At 41.1% G+C, this 23,653-nt stretch overlaps 1 long non-coding RNA gene across 5 annotated transcripts in view; it reads right to left on the reverse strand.

The window, feature by feature from the left end:
- Positions 1–23,653, reverse strand: part of LOC308567860 — a 122,046-nt gene that overhangs the window by 65,781 nt on the left and 32,612 nt on the right. For 4 of the 5 annotated variants that reach the window (XR_014000388.1, XR_014000389.1, XR_014000391.1 and 1 more), the window contains exon 3: positions 5,573–5,682. This is a non-coding gene — a long non-coding RNA (uncharacterized lncRNA). Of the gene's footprint in view, positions 1–3,111; positions 3,271–5,572; positions 5,683–23,653 lie in introns of all 5 variants that reach the window. The other variant, XR_014000390.1, reaches the window with a different exon arrangement.

Raw genomic sequence — 23,653 nt, forward strand, 5'->3', positions numbered from 1 at the left:
CTAAGGGCACATAAGCTTATAAAGTAGAGAGGTACCCATAAGGGCCCCTGAGGCACCATGGTCTCAAGGACAGTTTTCCTTAAAATGTTCAAATGACCCCAAGATGCCTGAGAATGTAGCTGCAGATGCAAGTTACACAAAGTAAGCCTTACAAAGAAGACCAAAACCACTACGGGGATGAAAATAGCTGAACAAAGCGTTCAGGAAAGTCTAGAATTTAAATGAAACTGCTTATTTAATTATTATTATTATTAAGGTTGTACTGCTACAGTGTGCTCCTCAGCCACACTCCCCATATATTGTGGGAACTGCCCACCTCCCCAAAATCCACATGGGGCAGCAGGAGAAGAACCCCCCCAACCTGGGCCAGCGAGATCCTTCCTTGGACACGTGGAAGTGAAATGGGAGGCTCCAGTTGGTCTAGCTCTTCTGTCTGTAATTGGGGAGATGCAAACCTGGGAGTTGCTGGCAGTGGTTATTCTGCCATGTGGACTGGAAAATAGAAGACAGGTGGTTTGGACCAAGAAGAAAGAATTAAGCAGATGCGCAGAGCAAAACGGGGACAAGAGACACAGTGGAAAAATTTCCTGGTTCCCAACGGCCTTCCACTCCTGGGATCCTGCCACCCAAATGGCCCCTGCCCTTGGGCTGTCTGAGATACCTTGAATTTTTATAGTCATTCCGGTTTTCACCTGGGCGAATCCCAGTGGGATTCTGCTGTATGATATTCCTGGTTATAACAGAAGCCAAAGGGTGTCGTTTCTATGTGCAATACTGGTTACAAGTCAAGAACGATAGCACTGTGGAAATAAATGAAGACCACCCACTAGAGAACAAAGAGAGGCTATTTATTCAGAGGCTGGCATAGCAAGGGAGTCAGCCACCACCACTTGCACTTGGCAGGAACTCAAAGGCAAGCAGTGGAATAGGAAAGCTTTCTCGTGAGAAAGGAGGACTTCAGGGATGCCCTGTGGGGAGGGTGTCTGCATGAGATGCTGGAGGTGTGCTAACTAGAAACCCTGCATCCGATCGGATTTGTTTGGGGAGCATGTTTGACTTTCTATAGTTGGTCCTGGAGGGTGGGGTGGGAGGAAAAAAAATAGGGAAGCTGGCACTGACTGACCGAGCCCTGAGGCTGCCAGGTCAGCTACCGCAGAGGTTGTGGCTCAGGGTTCTGTTGCCGTCTATGGTCTGGCCGTTACCTGTTAGTATATTCAGTCTCTCAGAACAAATATCCCTGAATACCTCTTCACTGATGAAATACCTCTTCACAGGCTCGCTCCCGGCTGCAAGTTAGAATCGCCCGGGAAGCTCTAAAAGCACCACCCTGGACCAAAGAAACCAGACCCCGCGGGAGGGAGCCCGGGCACCGGCATTTTCAGCAGTTCCCCAGGCGATCCCAAAGCACAGCCCCGGTCAACAGCCAAACAGACGAAGAGCTGACCCAGCCCCGGGAAGGCTGCTCCCTTCTCCAACCACCCTCTTCTCTGGAAGGCACATCACCGGCAGGGCTCACGAAAACTCGGCAGAGCGGTAAAACTCGGAGCCGTGAAACAAGAAAAGTGGCTTTACCAGGCACGGAGTAGCCACTTACTGGTTTTAAAAATAAAAGCATGTTCTAGAATGAACACGTTTCCTAATATTTGTGTGCATTTGTAAGGCTAGTCCCTGCTAGCAAAGGCTCCATGGGATTTTTAGGTGAAGATCTGGAGGATCTTACATACTAAGGGCTGTCGCCTATTCGTCACATTTCATGTTCTAGACATTACGCTGAGCACTTTGTGCACTATCTCATTCAGGCTACACCATAATATCTTATAAGTTTAAACAGAAATGCAGATTTACTCCAGGGAACAGTATTTGCTTCCAAATTATCATCGACTTATTTAATTAACAAGCATTTATTAAGCCACTACTACGTGCCAACACAGTAGTCTAGGTTCTAGGGATATGATGGTGAGGTAATCAACATGGGTTTTGCCCTCCTGGAGGTTAAAAAATAGTGTGAGAGATTAACAATAAAATAGTCACATGATCTAGCATTACAATTTGTATTAGGGTTTTGAAGGAAAGGTATAGGGAGCTAATGATTGGCAAACTTTTCCAGCAAAGGATCAAAGAGTAAATATTTTAGGCTTGCGGACCATACAGCCTCTGTTGCAACTACCCAACCCTGACACTGTATTGCAAAAACTGCCCTAGACAATATGTAAATGAGCAGATGTGGCTGTGTCCCAATAAAACTTTATTTACAAAAAACAGGAGGCTGGCTGGATTTAGCCCAAGGGCCACAGTCTGCAGACCTCTGGATTATAACACTGAGATTTAATCTACTTTGAGGAGGGAGGAAAGATAATTTTTTAAGAAAATGACATATGAGAATTGATTGCAAAACTTGTCTTCAGTATTCTGGCGTCCAGTGTATCTTACAATCTTTAAGTACCAAGATGTTCGCATTGTTGTTATGAATATTCAAGATGCTGTTATGCTGGCATCTTGAGAAAACGTGATGCCAGAATCATATGTCTTGAGAAATACCCAGAGTTGTGTTCTGTATTAAAATTTTGAATCAAAGTTGCAATCACATTGAAAGTGTTCTTTATCCCTCCAGGGTACAAAAGAAAACAGTGGAAATGCCAGCAGACAAAGACCCCAAAAAACAGAATAGGAAGGCAGTAGTTTCTGTATTTATAGATAACTTTCCATAACCTATCATCAAGATGCCTTTAGGGGGGGAATCAGCTTCGAATGGGTGACCATCCCACACCCACCCATCCCCCCACCCCCAGGTATCTCAGGCCCCAGGGATAGCAGGACCTTGCCTTCCCACCAGTGTACTTTTTCAAAGGGGGCTTACTCTTGCTAAGGGAACCAACCTGTGTATTTTGACTCCTCGATTGTTACAGTAAGTGCAATCTGTTGTGCCAAGCTACGCTCTCTATCCCATTTGCTGACAGGAAATCAGTGAGCCTTCCCAAGCTTCCACGGGGGTGGGGGATCCATTTCATTCCCATAAAGGGGGTGCCTCCAAACCCATGCAGTATTCGCCTTTCCTCTCCTAGACGCCCTTACATCACCCACAGAATTCTCACGTCCAAGTCTGACTTTTACCTTTGGATTCTGTTGGCAATGGGTCTTCTATAGGGTGGTCTCCAGACAAAATAAACACGATGCCTGGATGCAACCAGCTAGTGTTGGATGATGCCGTCATTCGTTCACTCTTTTATTCATTCACCAAACATGCTCAGTGCTCACTACACATCAGCCACTCTGAGAGACAGAGAAGAATACACTATACACTCCCATCCCTCCTCAGAAGCTCAGTATTTAGTGGAGGGCAGACCCTTCAAAGGACAATTAAAATACAACAATGACTGTTTGCATCCTGAATTTTAGATCCTATGTGACACCCTGTGCAATATGTGTTTGATTTTATGGCAAACATTATATTCTACGTGTTTGTAAAAAACATTCAGCATCAAAAATCTTGGTGAACAATTAATTGTTGGGTCTTTCTCTCCCCCCCCAAAAATGGAAGCTGAAGCTAGAACAAACAGCCACCTTAATATCTGGCTAATTTATCATGTCATGGAACAGGTGTGGAGAAAAAAATGACTGTCTGAAGCAATCAGGAAAACAATCACGTTAAAAAAGAATTAATAAAGGGAGCCCACTGAGAGGACTAACTGAGGTGTTTTATTTTGGCCATTAATAATCATAAATAAATGAGCTGAAGGTTGCCAAAATAATCAAAATGATTAACCTTCTGCCAAGCCAGAAGACAGTCCAACGCAGCTCTTAGGATGTGTAACAAATGTAATTCAAGAGGCCACCTCCAAAGAGCTTAGTTCAAAGACATGAGATGTGGTACTATGAAGAGTTACAATAAATCAAGGTACTACGAAGCGATACAATAAGTTAAACAGCTCCATGTAGACCCGTGGTTCTAAAACCTGAGCCCGCATCAGCATTATCTGGAGGCTTGTTAAAACTCAGATTGCTGGGACAGCTCTGAGTTTTAATAAGCCTCCAGGTGACAGTCTTGTGAAGGTGTGGGGTGGGGTGGGGTGGGGGGTGCAAAGCAGAAGGGGTCAATGGGGAAAAAAGGGGACATCTTGTAATACTTTTAATAATAAAGATAATTTTAAAAAACAAAACACTCAGATTGCTGAATGCCACCCCACGCCCTAAGTTTCTAAATCAGCAGATCTGGGATAAGTTACCTGATTCTGCAGATGCTGCTGGTCAGGGACCTACTGTGGTTATGGACCACGGGGAGCTTTTTACAAATTTGCAGGCCTTCACAAAACAATTAAATCCTAATTTTTCAGAGGTCTTTTTTGAAGTTCCACAAGTGATCCACTGTGTAGCCAGAGATGAGAACCACTAGGTAGGGTAAATGCCAGCCATAAATATTAGTAACTCAGAAATTATGTGAGGATGATTATGTGGTGAGCAAAATAAAAAATGAGAATTTAAGCCCTCAGGGCCTCAAATCAAAACCCTGAAAGGGACCTTCAGAAATGGGTGTCATATTTTGGGGTAACTTAGAGTTTCAGAAGTTTCCGGTTGAAAACAATTTAGCATAGGGATTTTATTTAAATCTAATTTGCAATAGAGAGAGTGGGGAGTGAATGAGCACTTTGCATTGGGTAGCTATGGAATTAGGTAGCCTGGAAAAAATGGACACATCTCCTCCGAGTCCAAAGGGCGGGTTCCCGAAACATCTCGAGCTGCCCCAGGTCCCAGCGCCTCTCCACCTCCTGGCTCCAGAAACCCAAGCCCACTGTGGGGTTTGCCTGGCAGACCCCATCCGTCTCTGTCCCAAAGGTGCTTTAGAATAACTAGCCCAGCTCTGAGTGACCTGAGCCCCTGCCGCTCTTAGACGAGAGAGTGGTCCAGGTGGCAGGAGCCTGTCCCTCAGGCAGGGTGTGGCTGATGCTAAGACCTCGCTTCCCTGTCCCCTCCTTTCACATCTGTGCCCATTCCCTCTGCGGAGCTGCGATGGCATGTTATGGGCATGTCTGGTGTGAGGGCAAGTTCTGTTTGTTTAGGAGGTTTGGGGCCTCTGTCTGTTTCTTTGGCTTTATTTTGGACCCTTTTATACCTCATAGGATTGTGAAGAAGGTGGAGTAGGTAAGGAGTCAGGCATTTTACAGAATCGTGTGTGTGCATGTGCATGTGTGTGTGCGTGTGTGCATGGGTGTGTGCGTGTGTGTGCATGTGCATGCACATATACTCTGAAGTCACACTGCCTGGGGTCAAAGCTCAGCCCTACACCTTCCTAGCTGTGTGACATTCAGGAGGTTACTTAACATCTCTGAGAGCAGGGGGTAATAATAGAACCCTCCTCATCTAAGTTGGGAAGCACAAGTGAACTGTTTATGTGGAAGCCTTAGCCCACGGCCTGGTACCGGGTAAGCATTCCATCAGAGCCAGCTATGATTACTGCGCAAATACAATAGATTATTTACCCACTTGAAGGGCTACCTAAAGAGGAATGGACTCTCACAGCTAGAAGTTGGTAAAAGGGCCTCATGATCAGATTGGCCTCTCACTATAGGTCTCTTACCTGTAACTATGAGTTGAGTTAAAGCTGCAGTAGCAAGAAACCATCTGGAACCTTCGGATAAGCAGCAGTGAATCATTTTCTGGCCTCTGAGGGACTCTGTGAGCCTTCATCTAGGAAGTGAGAATGCCCCGTGGGCAATTAAAATACAGTCAAGAAGATAAAAAAAGCTCCACTAATTAAAACATAGCACATGTGGTCACAGGGGACTCATCAACCTACCTGTGATTTCACACTTGCCTTATCTACCCTGCAATTTCAAGCCCTAGCCCTGCCTTCTGGGACAGGATACAGGCATGTGAGGTTCCAGGAGGGGAAAAAACAAGCGAGAGAGGCCCTCCAGACATAAACCCTTTAATCCTGACATCAGGCAGCAAGCAAGCCTTCTTCAGCAAGTGAACTCACACAGTCAAAAGACCTGTGCCAAATCAGTGACTATTTCTGTCTTTAATGACTCCAAACATACAGAAGAGGGAAGACATGGCTATGGGAATGCCTACATTTGCAAAGCTCCTGGAAATAGAGAAGTAGGTCTTCCTAGGCCTCCATACATAAAAATCTGGGCTGCCAGTTCTTCTAGATTCTGATTCTTCACATAAAAAATTAAATAATTTACTTGACAAATGCATATTTTACTGATTACAATAAACTTTCAGCATCCCTAAATGGATGGGAGAAAGGTTTTCATGTCTGGATTGCTGAACAAATTAGAATATAATAAATAACATTTTCAGCTTTAAAAATGAGCAGAATAAAATAAAATGTTGCATGACAGATTATAGTTGTTTAGACTAGGATGGTAAGAACTTTCTGTTGGAACTTCCTGTGCAGAAGCAGTGTCCTATATCTGTGCTATCTAATACGGCCATTAGCCACAAGTGTAGCCACATAGGTAGCTAAATGTGGTCACTACAACTCAGACACTGAACACTAAACTTTACTTAATTTGTTGTTGTTGTTGCTAATCCTCACTCGAGGATATTTTTTCCATTGATTTTCAGAGAGAGTGGAAAGAAGGAGGGGAGGGGGAAAGAGAGAGAAAGAAACATTAATGTGAGAGAGATACATTGACTGGGTGCCTCCCGCATGCACCTGGATAGAGACCAGGGATTGAACCTGCAACCTAAGTATACACCATTGACTAGGAATCGAACCCTGAACCCTGAGCAACACCGACCAGGGTTTACTTAATTTAAATTTAAATAGCCACATGTGGCTAGTGGTTACCATTTTGGAAGATGCATAAAGATCAGAGATTGGGTTGAATCAGGTTACCCAATGATGTGCCTTGCATGTGATAGTTCAGAATTAGCACAAGTTATTTACCTATCATTTGTCTTCTCAAAACAGAAAAATAAAGTCAGAATGCACAGCAGCCACTCCCCAAACTCATACAAAACAAAAACTGGTTATCTGAGCTTTCTGATTAGCTTAGATTTCAGATAAAGAGACATTTGCCATGTATTTGACTGTCAAAAAGTTACAAGAGTCATAAAATTCTAGAATTAGAAGAGACATTAGAGATAAGGCAAAGTGATCAAAACTCAGATTGTTTGTAAATATTTGGGGATATTTGGGGTTGTCACAAAGACTAGGAGGTACTACTGGTCAGAGGCCAGAGATTTTAAGCATCCTATAATGCGCAGGACAGCCTCACACCTGGAAGAATTTTTTTGTAACTGTGAGCTGAGCAAAATGCCAATTGCTCCCCCACTGAAAGTACTTTCCAATTGTCCAATTGTTTATTTTTAAAATTAGGTATTTGCTAAAACAGTGAACAAAGTAAGCATTTGATTTTCAAAACAATAAAATAAAATTAGGAATTTGCTTCCAAGAAAATTAAGTGATCTGCTCTGGATCCCATAGCTAGGGAGTTTACCTAGACCATAACGTAGGAGGCCAGTGGCACTTGGGGGTAAAATGTATTTGTGCAATTGCTCTGCAAGCTGCACTAGATTGTTATGAGAAATGAATGAATATGTAGTAAAAGAAGATGTTTTCTTATAGTTCACTGTCCTTAAACTCAAATTAAAATTGAAAGAAAAATCTTCACACCCAGGACTTATGATGCCTCCATAGACTGGCACCTGGGCATAAGAGCTCAGACCTCCCTTTACTACTATGGCAGAGTTGAGTAGTTGTGACAGAGCTTGGCCTGCAAAGCCTAAAATATTTATACCTGGCCCTTCCAGAAAAAGTTTGTCAACCTGTGACATCAATTATTACTCTTTAGTTAGTGTGTTAATTAAGGTAAATAGCCAAGTGCTATGGGCATCAAGGAATTAGTAACTACATGATCCAAGGAAAGCTTCCCAGAAACTTGTTCTTGAAAGATAAATAGTTGAAGAATATAGTATGTTTGGGCTAAACTATGTCACCTCCAAAACTCACATGTTGAAGCACTTTAACCCCCAGTAACTCAAAATGTAACTTTATTTAGCTGGATAGGGCCTTTAAAGAGATGATTAAGTTAAAATGAGGCCATTAAGATGAGCCCTAACCAATCAGATCAGTTTATAAGAAGAGGTGCTTTGGACACACAAGGAGACACCGGGGACACACAAAGGGACAACCATGTGAGGACAAAGGGACGTGAAAGTGGCTGTCTACATGGCTAGAAGAAAGCCCTCAGAAGAAACCAAACCAGCTGACACCTTGGTCTTGGAGTTCTGTTGTTTAAGCCCCAGCAGTCTGTGCTATTTTATTATGGTAGCCCTAGCAAAACAATATAGAGTAGAAGAGAATATTATTATACAGCAGGAAAATCAACGTGGCCAGAGCCTCGGGGAATAAAAAGCTATGACATTTTCAACAAATGGTAAAAATGTGTCTTTGGAGAATTGTGACTACTTATACTGGAAGTGAGGAGAAAGACATAATGGAAGAGGAATTCTAAATGCTAAAGCATTTATTTATCCCCTGGGCAGATAATGAGCTTGTAGGATTTGGTTTCTAGAATGGTGATTCTGACGGTAGATAAGAGAACAGTGCCAGAAGACCAGTCGGGAAGCTTGAAATATAGGCACCAGAGATAAGGAAAACCTGAACTATGGTACTGCCCAGGGGCACAGAATGGTAAGCGAATTTAAGGGACATTTCCGAGGAAAAACCAAAAAGGTTTTCTTGGCCAGTTGGCTATGGAAGAAAAGATACAGTAAAATTCTGGCCTCAGTAAAATTAAAAGTACATTGAAACTGGTCCTCTACCCAGCTGTATACTCATTTCTAGCCCAGGAATGACAGAAAATGCTATTTCAAAAGGCCAAGTAAACTGTGCTTTTTAAGTTTCAAGATGGATACAAAATACTGAATGACTTAACTTAAAAGAGTTTCTAGATAGAGAAAATCAGGTCTCTTATAAATTAAAGCAGATTGGTATCTGAGTCCCAATCCTGCCCTTGAGATCTGCGACACAACACAACATCCTTGCTTCAACTACTGTTACTTGGCTTTCTGTCATTTGCAGCCAAAATAGTCTTCATTAATACAATCAACTTCTAAAATTATTTATCCAACTGCTATATTACTGAAAGATTTCAAAGGGGAACAAATTTGTAATGGTGATTGCTTATGAGTCACCAAAGAAAATAAAATGATCAAAGTAGAACAGAAGATAGAAAGAATTCCATGATGACTAATTACCCACATAATGCAACTACAAGAAAAGGAGTGATTCCAGATTTTCTCTAATTTTTGCCTGTCCTGGCAAAAGGATAGAACCATATGGTATATACTACTTACTCAGAAGGGAGCAATAGTAGTACAAAAATAATTTAAAGCATGCTATCAAGTGACTAGAATCCCAACTTCAGCATCCCTAGTAGATGGCAAAATTTTAGGGATTCCCTCCTCCAACGCTTGATTTACCAGGACCTTTCAAGGAGTCTACATATTGTATCTCAGAAGTGTCCGATGTGGGGACAAAAGAAGAGCCTTTATCCATCTGCTCCTCTACCCCAATGGTCAAGGGTGATTCAAATAAACTTTTGGGTTGCATATCTCAAAGTACAAAGCAGTATCCCATGATATGATACCAGAGAAGCCATAGGGCAAGAAACTAGAGGTACATGGTCATGGCATGAGCCCATAGCAAGTCTCAGTCTAAATGCCCCTGAACAAAGCAGATTGAAATCTGCAGGAACTTGTTTCCACAGAAGTAGCTCAAGCAAGAGGTTGACCTCACAAGTATTTTAAGTAATGCACAAAAGCTGTCCAATCAAATAAATAAGATCAAAGAATTTGAAATAAAAAGATTCATATTCAAGGCAACTTTTAGGAATGCATTTTTTGTTAAAAAATGCCATACATCTGCTCATGAACATGCTCCCATCATCATCGTGTTAACTAGAAAGAGGATGAGAATTTCCTCTGTATTGTCTCTGCCACCAAAGAGAAATGTACCAGCTCTGTCTAGCATACTTTCAGCAGCTGAGAGTAAGAAAGACAGATGGCATATTTATAAAAGATGGCTTGACTATTTGGAGGAGAGATAAAAGACAGCATCATGAGCTCAACAAATACAAGATCATGCACTGCTAAAAATATACAGCAGCAAACTAAAAAAAGTAGTAAGAAGGTCTTGAGTAATCATTATTTTTCATAAAGAGCAACTAAGAGTCTCTAGGTCAAACCATTCTCAAGGTTTAAAAGCATCAAGACTCCCCGGGGTTCAGCTTGAAATGCTCTATGGACATCATGTTCATGTGGCCATCCCATAGGAGAGGTGCAAATATTGACAAGACGCTCTGTACAAAAATGAGGATTTCTCCTAACACAAAATTCACCCAAGACCTCAATCAATGTACAGCCCAAAGATGTGGAAAAAAAGAAAATTTTTAAAAAGTAAAGTCTTTGCATTTAATCATTTGATCCTTGCGAGTCTTGAAATAAGCCATGGCTGTGAGAAGACCATGAAGGAAAGGAGGCCATGGTGTTCAGGAAAATAAGGCAGCTGGCAGACGTAAAAAGTAAGGAGTGTGTTTCCCATAGGGTTTCCATGGAAATTGGAGGTTAAACTCTGAGTTTACTTTGCCGCAGGTAAATATTTTATACATAGTGTTGCATAGAGTGGAAGGAGCTCCCTGGGTCCATCCACCAACCTGAACCACAAGGGTTGACACAAGGGCTGTCCATGCCCCTCAAAGGACTCACCACACACTGGAGGCTGCTGGACTCTTAACCAAGTGAATCAGCAAGTAACAAGATCAGGCCAGTAGGCAGTAGGCAGAATATCCAGGGAGAAAGGATTTTATCAGCGCTGGTGTAATCACCTTGGAACATGCGAACCTGAGGTTTTGTTCTGCCCTTCCATAAATTACATTCACCGTTAAGGCCAAGCCATGAGGTTTAATGGCTTGGGCAAGGAGGCAGGACCACTTAGGGCAAAGACATCTACAAATGAATAGGAGAGGAACTGGCATAAAGGAAGCTGCCACCAGACAGAAAGGGCAGGTGGCTCCCTATCTGAAAGGGGAAGAAAACGCTGGGGGAGGGGAGAGTGTAGAAGGAAGAATTTGTTGGTCCCATGAGGGCCCAGCGCTCCTTTCTCTCTGATCCTTACCTCAGGTAGTGGGAGCAGACGGTGAAAGAATAAAAATCTAAGGCAGACAGAGAGGAAGCAATAAGAAAACGATTCAGACAAGCCTATAGGCCAACGGGGGTGGGGAGATGAAAAAAAGCAGCAGAGGATAAGCACTGTCAAGCTTGCGTGGTGCTGCCAGGGAAAGGTAACTCCAGGTGGAGGCTGGGCCAGGGGCGGACACCCCAGGCAAGGCTACTGGGTGGGACTTGGCCAAGACCTGAGGTCTGAGGGCCTGTGGAGCATAGAAAATCTAGGTAGGGCTGAGTCAGCAGAAGTCCCAGCCATGAACTTCTGCAGTCAAAGTCAGCAGGGTGTCCAGGGACCAGGAAAGGCATAAATCCCTCTCCTCCCTCTGCCACAAGGACAAATGAACTACCCTCTATATCTAGATACCAAGTAGGCTGGGGAAAAAATCCTGAGAGGACTGAGCTTTGAAAAAAATTATGTATGTGTATATGACTATAATCATTAATTGGCACATTTAAGTCCCCTTGTCAGCCTCCAGCAAGATGCAGTCTTGATGGGAGAATGAAAGAAGTGATAGAAAACAATGCATTTGCACATCTGAGTTGTCATTCAGGATAGATTAGGTTATGCTGAGGTAACAGCCCCCAAATCTCAGTAGCTTAACACAATTATTTCTTGCTCTTGTGACATGTCCATTTTACATTACCAGGGCCATGAGTGGCTATTACTTTCTAGTCCATGCTATCCTCACTCAGACCCAGATTAGTGAAGGCTCCATCATCTGGAACATTTCAGGTTCTGATGGAAGACGAAAGAGAGAATTGGAGGGTTTTAGAGCAGTAATTCAATACTTTGGTTCTCATGTCATTTCTGCACACAGCCCAAGATAGTTACATGGCCCTCTCTAAACGGAAGATAGACGGACAAGAGTAACCTCCTGTGGACCAGGAAGAAAGAGAAACAGGACAGGGTTAGCGTGAAGTCTCTACCACGTAAGGCAGAGACTTGCTCTACTACATAAATTATTATTTCAATTCTTTTTGAACGTTTGAATTACCCCAAAATGTAAGTCCACCGCCCACCCAGGTCATCTTTTCTTTTCAAAACTTATTGCAAAACCAGTCTGGGCTTCTTCATCCCTAACGCAACCTCTCTTCCAAATCCCCTCCCCTGTGCCTCCGTGAAATGACCCATTCCTAGGGAAACTAACTTCTCTATTCCTGATTCCTTCACTTCCCCTTGACTGCCAAATACTTTCCAGCCTTTACCAAGCCAACCTGGACCCTCGGTGCTCTCAGAGCACTCACCCTTCCCTTGGGTGCCTCTGCCTCTGCAGCCCCCATGCAGCCAAACTCCAACATTTGTAGAAACTTGATAGTTCATCATTCTAAGGTTCCAATAGTCAAAGCTGGTTAAAACAGAGCCAATCAATAAAGTTCAACCTCAGCTGTATACTTTGAAAATGGCAAAAATCGGGTCCATTTTAACTGCATTAAAGTTTGAGATCAATTCTAATATTTTATGATCTAGGTATTTTTTTAGTTTTTAAATAGCTTTCTTCCTGTTTTGTGTCACCTTGCTCAGGAGAACTGATAGGGAGACTAGAACTTTCTTTGATTGGACTGTATATGGGCAAAGCTGGAAAATATCACCTGATGTCAGCCCTCATAGCCTAGGCACTGTTTGGGATTTGCAATCATCTCCCCAAACTCCCCAAATTTGGTTTGCATATTTGCATGCACTTCACTCTGAGCCTTCCTAACACCAAGGATTTTAGTCATTTCCCTCTCAGTCTTTATCTAGAGTTTGTGAATCTTTTAATCTATCCTCTAACCTGGACCTAGCCACCAATCTCTCCTAAGAATGGGCCCAAGGTACTGACTTTGTTTGTGGTGTAAGAAGAGCTTTCCTGCTAGATCTAAATCTACACAGGCAAATGGTACGACTTAACCTGATTCTCTCTGCACATGTCTGGAGGGAAAATGGTGGAAATTAAGCACAGGGTAGATTAGGGAATTCACTGGTCTCTCGTCAGGGGAACAGACTCATAGGAAAGCTTCTCTCTTATCTCCTATGGTTGATGCCTGCAAACTCCCAAGGGCCTCTGGTAATTGTTTGCAACTCTACCATATGTCAGTTCCCATGTCCTTCTGAGAGCCTTGTCATCCAGTAAACTGTACAAATATTATCCTCATGAGACTGCAAACCTGAGATACAGATACACACAGACCTCTTCCTGAAGCAACATTTTTATGGTCTGCAAAACAGGAAGGGAAAAAATGGAACAAAACATTCCTAAAATTAGCAATGAAAGCTCTTACCTCAATCTTTAATCTCTTCTCAGAGGCATTTACCTCTGCTCTACTTCTCATGACAAAAGCTCTTTGAATCTAAATAGCTTACGTTCCTGATAATCACTAAATCTTTGGCAGATTGTATTTTCCCAAAGATAGATACACCACTGTGTGTATCTTATCCTATATGCTCCTCTCACAATGTGATTTACACTCCCCACCCTGAGAGGGAGGACCTATATTCCTTCCACTGAACCTGGGTGAGCTCAAGACTGCCCCTACCAAAGAGTAGGGCAGAAGTGATGCTGTGTGACTTCTGAGGGTAAGTGAGACAAAGGAGATAGTGTCCTCCTGGTTCTCTCTTTCAAGACACTCACCCATGAAATCCAGCCACCATGCTGCAAATAAGCCCAAACTAGCACGTACAGAGAGACTGCATGGAGAAGCCTATGTGGAAAGGAACTGTGGTCCCAAGTGGCACCTAGTAGCAACTGCTAGTTGAGTGCATGAGCCTTCAGATCATTACTGCTTCACATTTTCTATTTGATGTCCCAGACCTCACAGAGCAGGATAGGCAATCCCTGCTATGTCCTGTCCAAATGCATTACCCACAGAATTTGAGAGAAGAATAAATGTCTTTTTCATTCCACTAAGGTTTAGGGTAATTTGCTATGCGGTCATAGTCACTGGAACAAAGTCTTTGCAGGTATTTCCTCTCTCATTTCATCTTTAGATTACTCTCAGAGTGACTTTTTCAAACAACCTAAAGATTGTATAATAACATGTAGGATAGCGGGAGGATTATTTCTGCCCATCCACCTTTCAACAAAAGAGGATTCTGTTTCTCTGTAAGATGAAGGCGATTCTCAAGGTCACAGATGAAAACAAAACAGTCGGAATGTTTCTTATCTTTACTTCTTAGAGGAAAATGGAACTTTTGAACTAAAACTCTGTTCCTCACATTGATAAGGCTCCTGAGCCCACAGAAGATATATTTGTTTTTGTGCCTACTTGGCTTCCTCTTAATTTCTAAAGAGCTGAAAAGAACAGTTTCAAAAAGAGACCAAGAGTAACGTCAAGGCCCATTAATTTGAAACGGATCTAGAATAAATGGTCTGCAAGGCTGGTTTTCATCCAAAAGATAAAATTAGTAAGAATCTCTTTAGTAAGGAAGAGTAGGTGAGGAATAAGTGAGAAATGTCATAAAAATATTAAATAGTAATAAGAGATAAAACCTCTCCAATAACCTTTCTGTAATTGAGAGAAGTTTTCATTTTAACTCACATTTTCATCAGTTCCAAAGAGACTCTAACTGAACTTCTCTCCTTTTTCCCATTACAGCTGACATTCGATATTATTTTATATCAGTTTCAGGTGCACAGCACAGTGGTTAGACATCTATATAATTTACAAAGTGATCTCCCGGTAAGTCTAATTCCCACTTTTCTGTCTACACTCCCAAACCCTCAATGTACTTATCTAGGCTCTAACTTTGAATCTCCTCTCTTTTCTGACAGCTTCTAAATTTGTATTTTCAGCCCAGACCTTATCTCTAAACTCTAGACTCATATAATCACCTGCTATCCAATATCACTTGATGTCTAACAGGCATTTCAAACTCTATTTCTCCAAGGATGAAATTCTGATGTTCCTTCCCAAACCTGTTCCTCTTCCTGCCTTCTCCATCCAAGCAATAGAAACTCTCTCCTTCCACTGTTTCAGGACAAAAACCCTAACAACACCTTGACCTCACTTTCACAAAGCTCAGCCCATCGCTCAGTAAATGCAATTGGCTCCAGTCAGAATCCAACAACTTCTCATGACCTCTGCCACTACCTCGTCTCTCATCTAGATGGTTGCAACAGCCTCCTAGCTGGTCTCCCTGTTCCCGCCCTTGTCTTCCTATGATCTGTTCTTACTCCAGATGCCAGAATTATCCTATAGCAATATAAGTTAAATCATGTGCTTCTTCTGCCCAGAATCCTCTAATGGCTTTGCAGCTCACTTGTAGTAAAAGCTCAAATCCTTAAAATGGAAAAAAAAAAAAAAAAAGAAGAAGAAGAAGGCCTGCCATGATTAGTCCCCAAGTCTACTCTCTTATTTGGCTCACTCTGCTCTAGGCTACTGGCTTCTTGACTCTTCCTAAAAGATGCCAAGCACCCTCCTCCCTTCATGCTTTTGGACTTGCTCTTCCCTTTGCCTGGCACACCCTCCACCTTCTACCCTCTACCCCACCCCATCTATGTGGCTTATTCCCCATCTCCTTCAACTCATCAGCAAGGCCTTGTTTCACCACCCTGTTTAGAACAACAAATCCCATGCCCTGGCACTCCAGGTTCCTCTCCACTGTTTTATTTTTCTTCAAGGAACCTATTACCCTCCACCATTAAATAAGTAAACAGACGTTTTTTCATTCACTTATAGTCCATCTTCCCCATTTAGAAGGTAAGTTCCATTACAGAAGGAATATTTGGAGGGGGGTGTCTATTTTGCATATTGCTGAATTTCCAGTGGCCAAAATAGTTTTTGGCACATAGTTACACAAATGGCCAGAATAATATATACCTGTTGATGAATGAATGATGAAACAAAGGAATCATTGGACCATCATTAATTCACAGCCAAGCACCATCTGTGCTGAAGGCAAAAGACATGTGGAGGGCTCTGCAGAATGCACACACCTGCCTGGCCAGCTCTTGGGTGCACGGTAATGGCAGCAAGACTTGAGGGTCTTAGGTCACTCCTGTCTCCACCCCAGGGAACACAGCATTGCTCCATGATAAGTGCAAGCTTTAGTGCTAGACATCTGGTTGGATTCTGGACAACTTACTTAACCTCATTAACTTTTTGTTTCCTTATCTGCAAAGTAAATATAATATCAGCTATTTTGTGAGAGATGCAATAAAGATTAAGTGAGCTAACATATAGGATAACGTTCTGTAAATTATAAAGGGGTAAATAAATATAAAAGGTTATAATTATCTAAGAGAACAACCTTTTTGAGCCTACTTAGCAATTAACACAAAATGACATATTCAGTGTAATTGATGGGTCTGTGATTAGTCACAAAAATGGCCAAATGCCTGGTTGGTTACTGCTGTGAGACTTAGTGGCCCAAAGGGGAGGGGACTGACAATTTTTAGAACTTACAAGTGGTGGGTACTTCACATACATTATTTCATTTTATCCTAATAAAAATTCATGAAAGGTAAATATAACAACAGTCATTTTATTTTTATTACTTTTTAAAGAATTTTTTTATTGAGAGAGATGAAGGGAGAGGGAGAGAGAAAGAAACATCCATGCCAGAGTGAGATATGGAACATCAATCAGCTGCCTCCTGCACCCCCTACTGTGGATCAAGCCCAAAACCTGGACATGTGCCCTGACCAGGAATCAAACTGGCAACCTTGTTGGTGCACAAGGCAAAGGTCAACCAACTGAGCCACACTAGCCATGGCACAAGAGTCATTTTAAACTGTTAAGTGAGGTTTAGAGAATTTAAGTAACTTGCCAAAACTCACATGGTCACGTAGTTAGGAATTACAAAACGATTTCCAAAGCACCAAACCATTCTCTTAAACTTTTAAAATGAAACCTCTCTACCCATGATTTTTTAACTGTGTTAAAGATAGGTTTTCCACATAAAATGTGGATGGAAGTGACATTATAGAAGAAGGTGAAACATTTAATTAAAATTCATAGAAAATGAAAAAAGCCTGATACACAAGAATATATACTCTATAATTCCATTCAGATAAAATACTGAAACATACCAAAAAAAATAAGCTATAAGGATAATATCAAAATAGTGATTGTTGTGTGTGTGTGTGTGTGTGTGCGCGCGCACACACGCGTGTGTGCGTGTTGGGGGTGGGGATAGCAGGGATTTATTGGGAAGGGGCTAGGGGAATTTTATAGGGAGACAGAGATTTCCTATACTATCTTGATAGTGGGTTAGATGGTTTGATCAGTCAAAACTCATCAAACTCTCTACTACTTAAGATCTGTGCCCTTCGCTGTACACAAATTGCTGTCTTAGTCCATTCGGGCTGCTATAACAAAATACCATAGGCTTGGGAGCTTATAAACAACAGAAATTTCTTCCTCACAGTTCTGGGGACTGGATGTCCACAATCAGGGTGCAGCATGGTCAGGTTCTGATGAAAGCCCTCCTGTGGGTTATAGACTGCTGACTTCTGGCTGTGTCCTCACATGGTAGAAGTGACAAAGGAGCTCTCCCTGGGATCCCTTTTATAAGGGCGTTCATCTCACTCATGACCTAATCACCTCCCAAAGGCCCCACCTCCTCACACCATCCCATTAGGCATTAGGATTTCAGCATATGACTTTTTGTAGGACACGATCATTCAGACCATAGTAACTGCATCTCAATTTTAAAAATTTAAAGTCATAGAAAAATGATTTTTAGATTTGAAACCCAAGTGAAATATAATGACACTGTTTTAAGGGCTTATATTAAGCCTCAGGAAAATCCAATAACGTAGGTTCAGTAATCAAACTCCTCTTCGAGATGAAGCTGAAGTACACGATATTAAGTAATGTCCATGGCCCGAGCCACCAGGAGCAGCGGGGCTGGGATTCGGACCAGTCATGTAATTAGCCAGCCTGCTACATTTGTCTCTGAAGAGCATGTGTTATGGCAGCAATGAAGCTGGGGGGAAATTTTGTTTATTTTTTCCCCAAATACATATTCTAAGTTTTTAGTCTCAGCATCACGTGAATAAAGAGAATGTATGAATGCTAAGTGCCAATCCAGATCTTATTCAAAGAGGTGTCTTAGCAGGAAATTATAAAGAGTGATGACAATCCGTGGAACCACAAGGAGAGAATAGTGATTAGATTTTGTATCCTATGCCACAATCCATTTCCTTTCACCTTACTTAAAATGTTCTAAAAACATTTTATCTTATCTCCACAGGAATAAATGAAGTAAATATGTGGTTTTGAGTTGTAGCAAAGAAGGAACGTTATATTGAACAGCCACCATACCCAAGATTAAGGTCATTTCAAACAAACCCGATTTAAAACTAATATGGAAGCTTTAGCCACATCATATTGTGTGGTCTATTTTTAATGCATCCCCCTATATACAATAGCTTTTATTTAGTGTGGGAGAAGAGTCGAGAACAAAAATGTCACAGAATAGATAGGAGCCTTATTTCCCAATAGTCCCTTCCCTTAGTGATTAAATTCACTACATCTTCCTTAGTAAGGCAAAATGGTAGGTAATTTAAATTCAAACAACCATGCAGGACATGGCCAACTTAGCAGCAGACGGTTGCACAAAGGAACTCATGAGCATCGGGGAAGAAATTAGCCACCATAAAGAAACAACGTAAGATAAATAATAGAGTCTTGCTTACCACACAGGCCTCTAACTATGGAGAATGAATATTTCCTTGATATTTTTCTCAAATGAGACATTAAACAGAAAGGCCTTGGAAGAAAAAAGCATGTATTTGGGTGAAAGAAGCATAAATAAAATAGTTGCATGATACAAATAATGCTAATACCAAAACTTCTGCAAAAACCTAAACTGTGGTGCAAAGGAGTTGAAGTCTTTTACAGAAGGCCTAGCAGCAGTGCAATCCACTAGATCTTTCTGCAGTGACAGCAATGTTCTACTCTGCTCTTTCCAGTGTGGTAGCCACTGGCCACACAAGGCTAGGCGAGCACTTAACCTGTGGCTGACGTGAACAAAGAACAGAAAGGGGTTTTTTGTTTTGTTTAGTTCTTTAAACTTTTTGTTGATTTTTAGAGAGAGAGGAAGGGAAAGGGATAGGGAGATAGAAACACCATCGATCGGCTGCCTCCTGCACGTCCCCACTGGGGATCGAGCCCGCAACCCGTGGCATGTGCCCTGACCGGGAATCGAACCATGACCTCTTGGTTCCTAGGTCGACGCTCAAGTACTGAGCCACACCAGCTGGGCTAAAAGTATTAATTTTACTTAAGTTTAATTAATTTAAATTTAAATAACCCAAATGTGACTAATGACCATTGAATTGGACAGTATATCCTTAGAAACAAGCAAGTATTTGAAACTGAACTTATCTTCAAAGAAACCCCTGAAGACGCTGTCATTTCCCACACTGACGTTTGAATGTTAGTCAGACATATCTGTGTGCTTAAAAGAGTTCTATTTGTTGCTGACACCTGCTGTTCCCAGGGGGAAACTTATAGCCATGTCTAATGAAAGCTTGCCCCATAGTAATGAAATGGATTGTGACATTTGAAAACGCTCTCACTCCTCCTTTTGGCCCATGAGATTCCCAGGGCATGGCCTTACACACAGTTGATGTAGACCTTTATCTGATTCTTGGATTCTAAACCAAGAAAATAACAAGGTCTCCTGGTGGGTTCCTTGAGAAGGAAATAAAACAGGCCTGACAGCCTGGCCTCCCTTCTGCAAGAGCTTGTCACTCTTACTAACAGATGTCTTCCCTGTGGTCAGCTCCTCCACACACTATAATGCTACAGCATATAATCCACTATAATCTTCTAGCCTTCTGCCCTCTTCCAAATAGATCTAGCTCTTGGTGGAAACCACCCGTGGAGTCTAGGCAATGAAATTCACTTCAACTAACAAAAGCACCTTCGTTATATATGAAGTCATAAATATAGCTAAAGGTGGAACACAGATTTCATTTAATCAACTAATAATAACTGCCTGGGGCAGTTATTAATAATAAATTAATAATGTCCTGAAGTACATCTAGGCTTAGTGGAAAACTATGCTGTAATCATTTAGTAACATCTTCCAAAAGTTCACAAACAGAGACGTGTGGCTTCTTTGTTGTCTACCTGCCATCCCTACGTGAGGCAACGTGGGGATACACAGTCAAGGAAAACATAATCCAAACACATTTGCCAATAAATATCCTACAAGAAAGCATTATAGGTACACTAGGATCCCGGAGATAATAGAGACCAATTGCAACTGGAAATATTGTGGATGGCATCATGGAAGAGGGGGCATTTGAGCTGGGTCTTGAAAGGTGAGTGGATTGTGGAGTAAATAGCGGGGCAAAGGCATTATCAGCAATAACAGACAGCACGTCAGAGGACGGGCAATGGCTGTGTGACAACAGCAGAAAGAGGCGCGCTGAAAGATACTACTAAAAAGAAAACAGGGAGCCAAATCCAGAAAGACAGTGGATACTATGCCACAGACTCTGTCTTGCAATGATAAGCAGCCAGCAGATTTTTGCAGCAAAGTTGTAGCATGGTCAGATCTGTATTTAAGAAGACTAGTTTGACTGCCATGAGCAAGATGGATAGATGAAACAACATGTCAAGTGTAGCAAGTTACTCTATTAATTTACTTATAATAGAAGCTTCACAAAATTCCAAGATTGAGTCCAGAGGGCTTATAATGACATCACTGTTGGTTGCCACCCCAACAACCATTTTTTCTCCTTTATTAGTTTATAAAAGCTTAATTTTGTTAAGGCAACAAAATACACAAAGAAGTTGGGTCTCTCGCTTTACTTCAGAAATTGAATCATTCTTGGTCCATAAAACTCACTGCCCTTCGCTAGTGATTTTTTCAGTAGGCATAGAAAAGGCATTTGACAAAATTCAATGTACAGGCATGATAGAGGATAACTTTGGGGAGTGATGGATACGTTTATTACCTTGATTGTGGTTTCACCGATATATGCATATGTTTAAACTCATCAAATTGTATACATTAAACATGTGCAGCTTTTTGTATATTGCTATACCTCAATAAACTATTTTTTAAAAAAAAAAAAAAACTCTCCTCAAAGCAGGAATAGAAAGGAGTTTCCTCCATCTGATAAAAGGCATCAGCAAAAGACATGCAACTAATGTTTCCCCTGATGTAGGAATACTGAACGCTTCACCCTGAAATTGGGAGCAAGGCAAGGATGTCTACTCTCACCACTTACACTGAACATTGTGCTTAAGGTCCTAGTTATGCTTTAAAGCAAGAAAAAATAAAGAAAAGGCATAAAGTTTGGAAGGAAGAAGTAAAACTGTCTTTACTGTCAACAAGACTATATGCATAAAATATTTTCAGGAATCTATTAACCTAGTAGAACTAATAAATTTAGCAAAGACACAGGATACAAGATCAATATACAAAAATCAATAGTATTTCTAAATTTTGGCAATAAGCATTTAGAAAATAATCTTAAAAATACCATTTAAAGTATATACTCAAAAGCATTGAAAGCAAGTACTGAAACAAATATTTGTACACCCATGTTAATAGCAGTATTATTCACAATAGATAAAAAGTGGAAGCAACCCGAGTACCCATTGATGGGTGACTAGATAAACAAAATATAGTATATACATACAATAGAATAATATTCAGCCTTAAAAAAGGAAGGAAATTCTGACACATGTTACAACATGGGTGAACCCTAAAGACCCAAGAAGTGAAATAAGCCAATCACGAAAGGACAAATACTGTATGATTCCATTTACATGAGGTACCTAGAGCAGTCAAGTTCAGAGACAGGAAGTAGAATGATGGTTGCTAGGAGCTGAAGAAAGGGAACAATTGGGGAGTTATTGTTTAATGAATACTGAGTTTCACTCTGGCAAGATAAAGAGTTCTGGAGATGGCTGGTGGTGACGGTTGCACAACAGTGAGAATGTACCTAATATCACTGAACTGCACAATTTAAAATGGCTTAAATGATAAAATTCTGTTATATGTATTTTACCATAATTTAAAAAATGAAAATACCATTAACAGAAGCATTAAATTACATATATTCCTAAATATCTATATATAACTTAGGGATAAATTTAGCAAAAGATATACAAATCCCATACACCAAAACCCAAAAAACAATGCTGAGAGAAATTAAAGAAGATCTAAATAAATGGAGAAAAAGAACAATGCTGGAGACTCCCCCTACCTGATTTCAAGACATGGCAAAAGTACAGTAATCAAGACAGTGTGAGATTTCTGAAGGATAAATAACCTTGTGGAACAGATTAAAGAGTCTAGAAATAGACCATACATTTATAGTCAATTGATTTTGGACAAAAGAGCTAAGACAATTCAATTGGAGGAAGAAAAGTCTGTTATATAAATGGTGCTGGTGCAACTGGGTAAGTATATGGAAAAATGAATTATAAACTTAAATGAAAAAGTTGAAACTATACAGCTTCTAGGAGACCACATATGGTCTGGGGTAGAGCCCAAGAATTTGCATTTCAAACAAGTTTACCAGGTGACGTGCATGCTGCCGGTCCAGGGACCACATTTTGTCATTATTTTTTAACAGCATGGTGCAAGAAAAATAAATACAAGTGCTGAAAATGTTTCATTCAAATATTCCCCTTGAATGACTATAAAGTAAAATAGTAACTCCTTAGGAATAAATTGAAATTATTAATAATTTAGGATTAAGTAGAAATAGTAGAAGCTGTGAAGAAATATGTTTTTCAACCATGCTGAATTTAGGACTAGGAAACCACAGGTTTTTAAGGAGTCTACTGGGATACTCTGCACCGAGAGAAATTTATTATGTCAACGACATGCCTTAACCCAAAGGAAAATAATCATGCATATAATATGTACCATTGCTTATGTGCCCAACATCTTCATGGGCACATAAGATATTCTAATATAATTCAGCCTGGTGGCCCATTCTTGCTAGATCGTGCTTCATGATGAAATATCACAGCCACTTCCTTGTATTAGAAAAAGCCTTCTATATGGAGACTTTCCTGTTACTCTTCTGCTATTTGTTTGCCATTACAATCACTCTCTGTGTCACGCTTCTCTTTGTTATCTCCTTTTAAATTTTAGTCCTGCAGTTAGTGTATGTCCAAAGAGGCCATACAGATGGCCAATAGACATATGAAAGGATGCTCAACATCACTAATCACCAGAGAAGTGCGAACTAAAACAGCAGTGAGATATCATCTCACACTTGTTAGAATGGTTATCACCAATAAATCAACAAACAAGAAGTGCTGGTGAGAGTGTGGAGAAAAGGGAACCCTCGTGCACTATTATTGGTGGAAATGCAGATTGGTGCAGCCAATATGGAAAACAGTATATTTTGAAGACAAAGAATTAAAAATGGAATTCCCTTATGACCCAGTAATTCCACTTCTGGGTTTATATCCAAAGAAACCCAAAACACCAATTTGAAAGAATATGTGCACCCCTATGTTCACTGCAGCATTATTAAAAAACAGCCAAGATATGGAAGCAACTAAAGTACCT

The sequence above is a fragment of the Miniopterus schreibersii genome (assembly GCF_964146895.1).
Source record: "Miniopterus schreibersii genome assembly, chromosome: 15".
Lineage (NCBI taxonomy): Eukaryota > Metazoa > Chordata > Mammalia > Chiroptera > Miniopteridae > Miniopterus > Miniopterus schreibersii.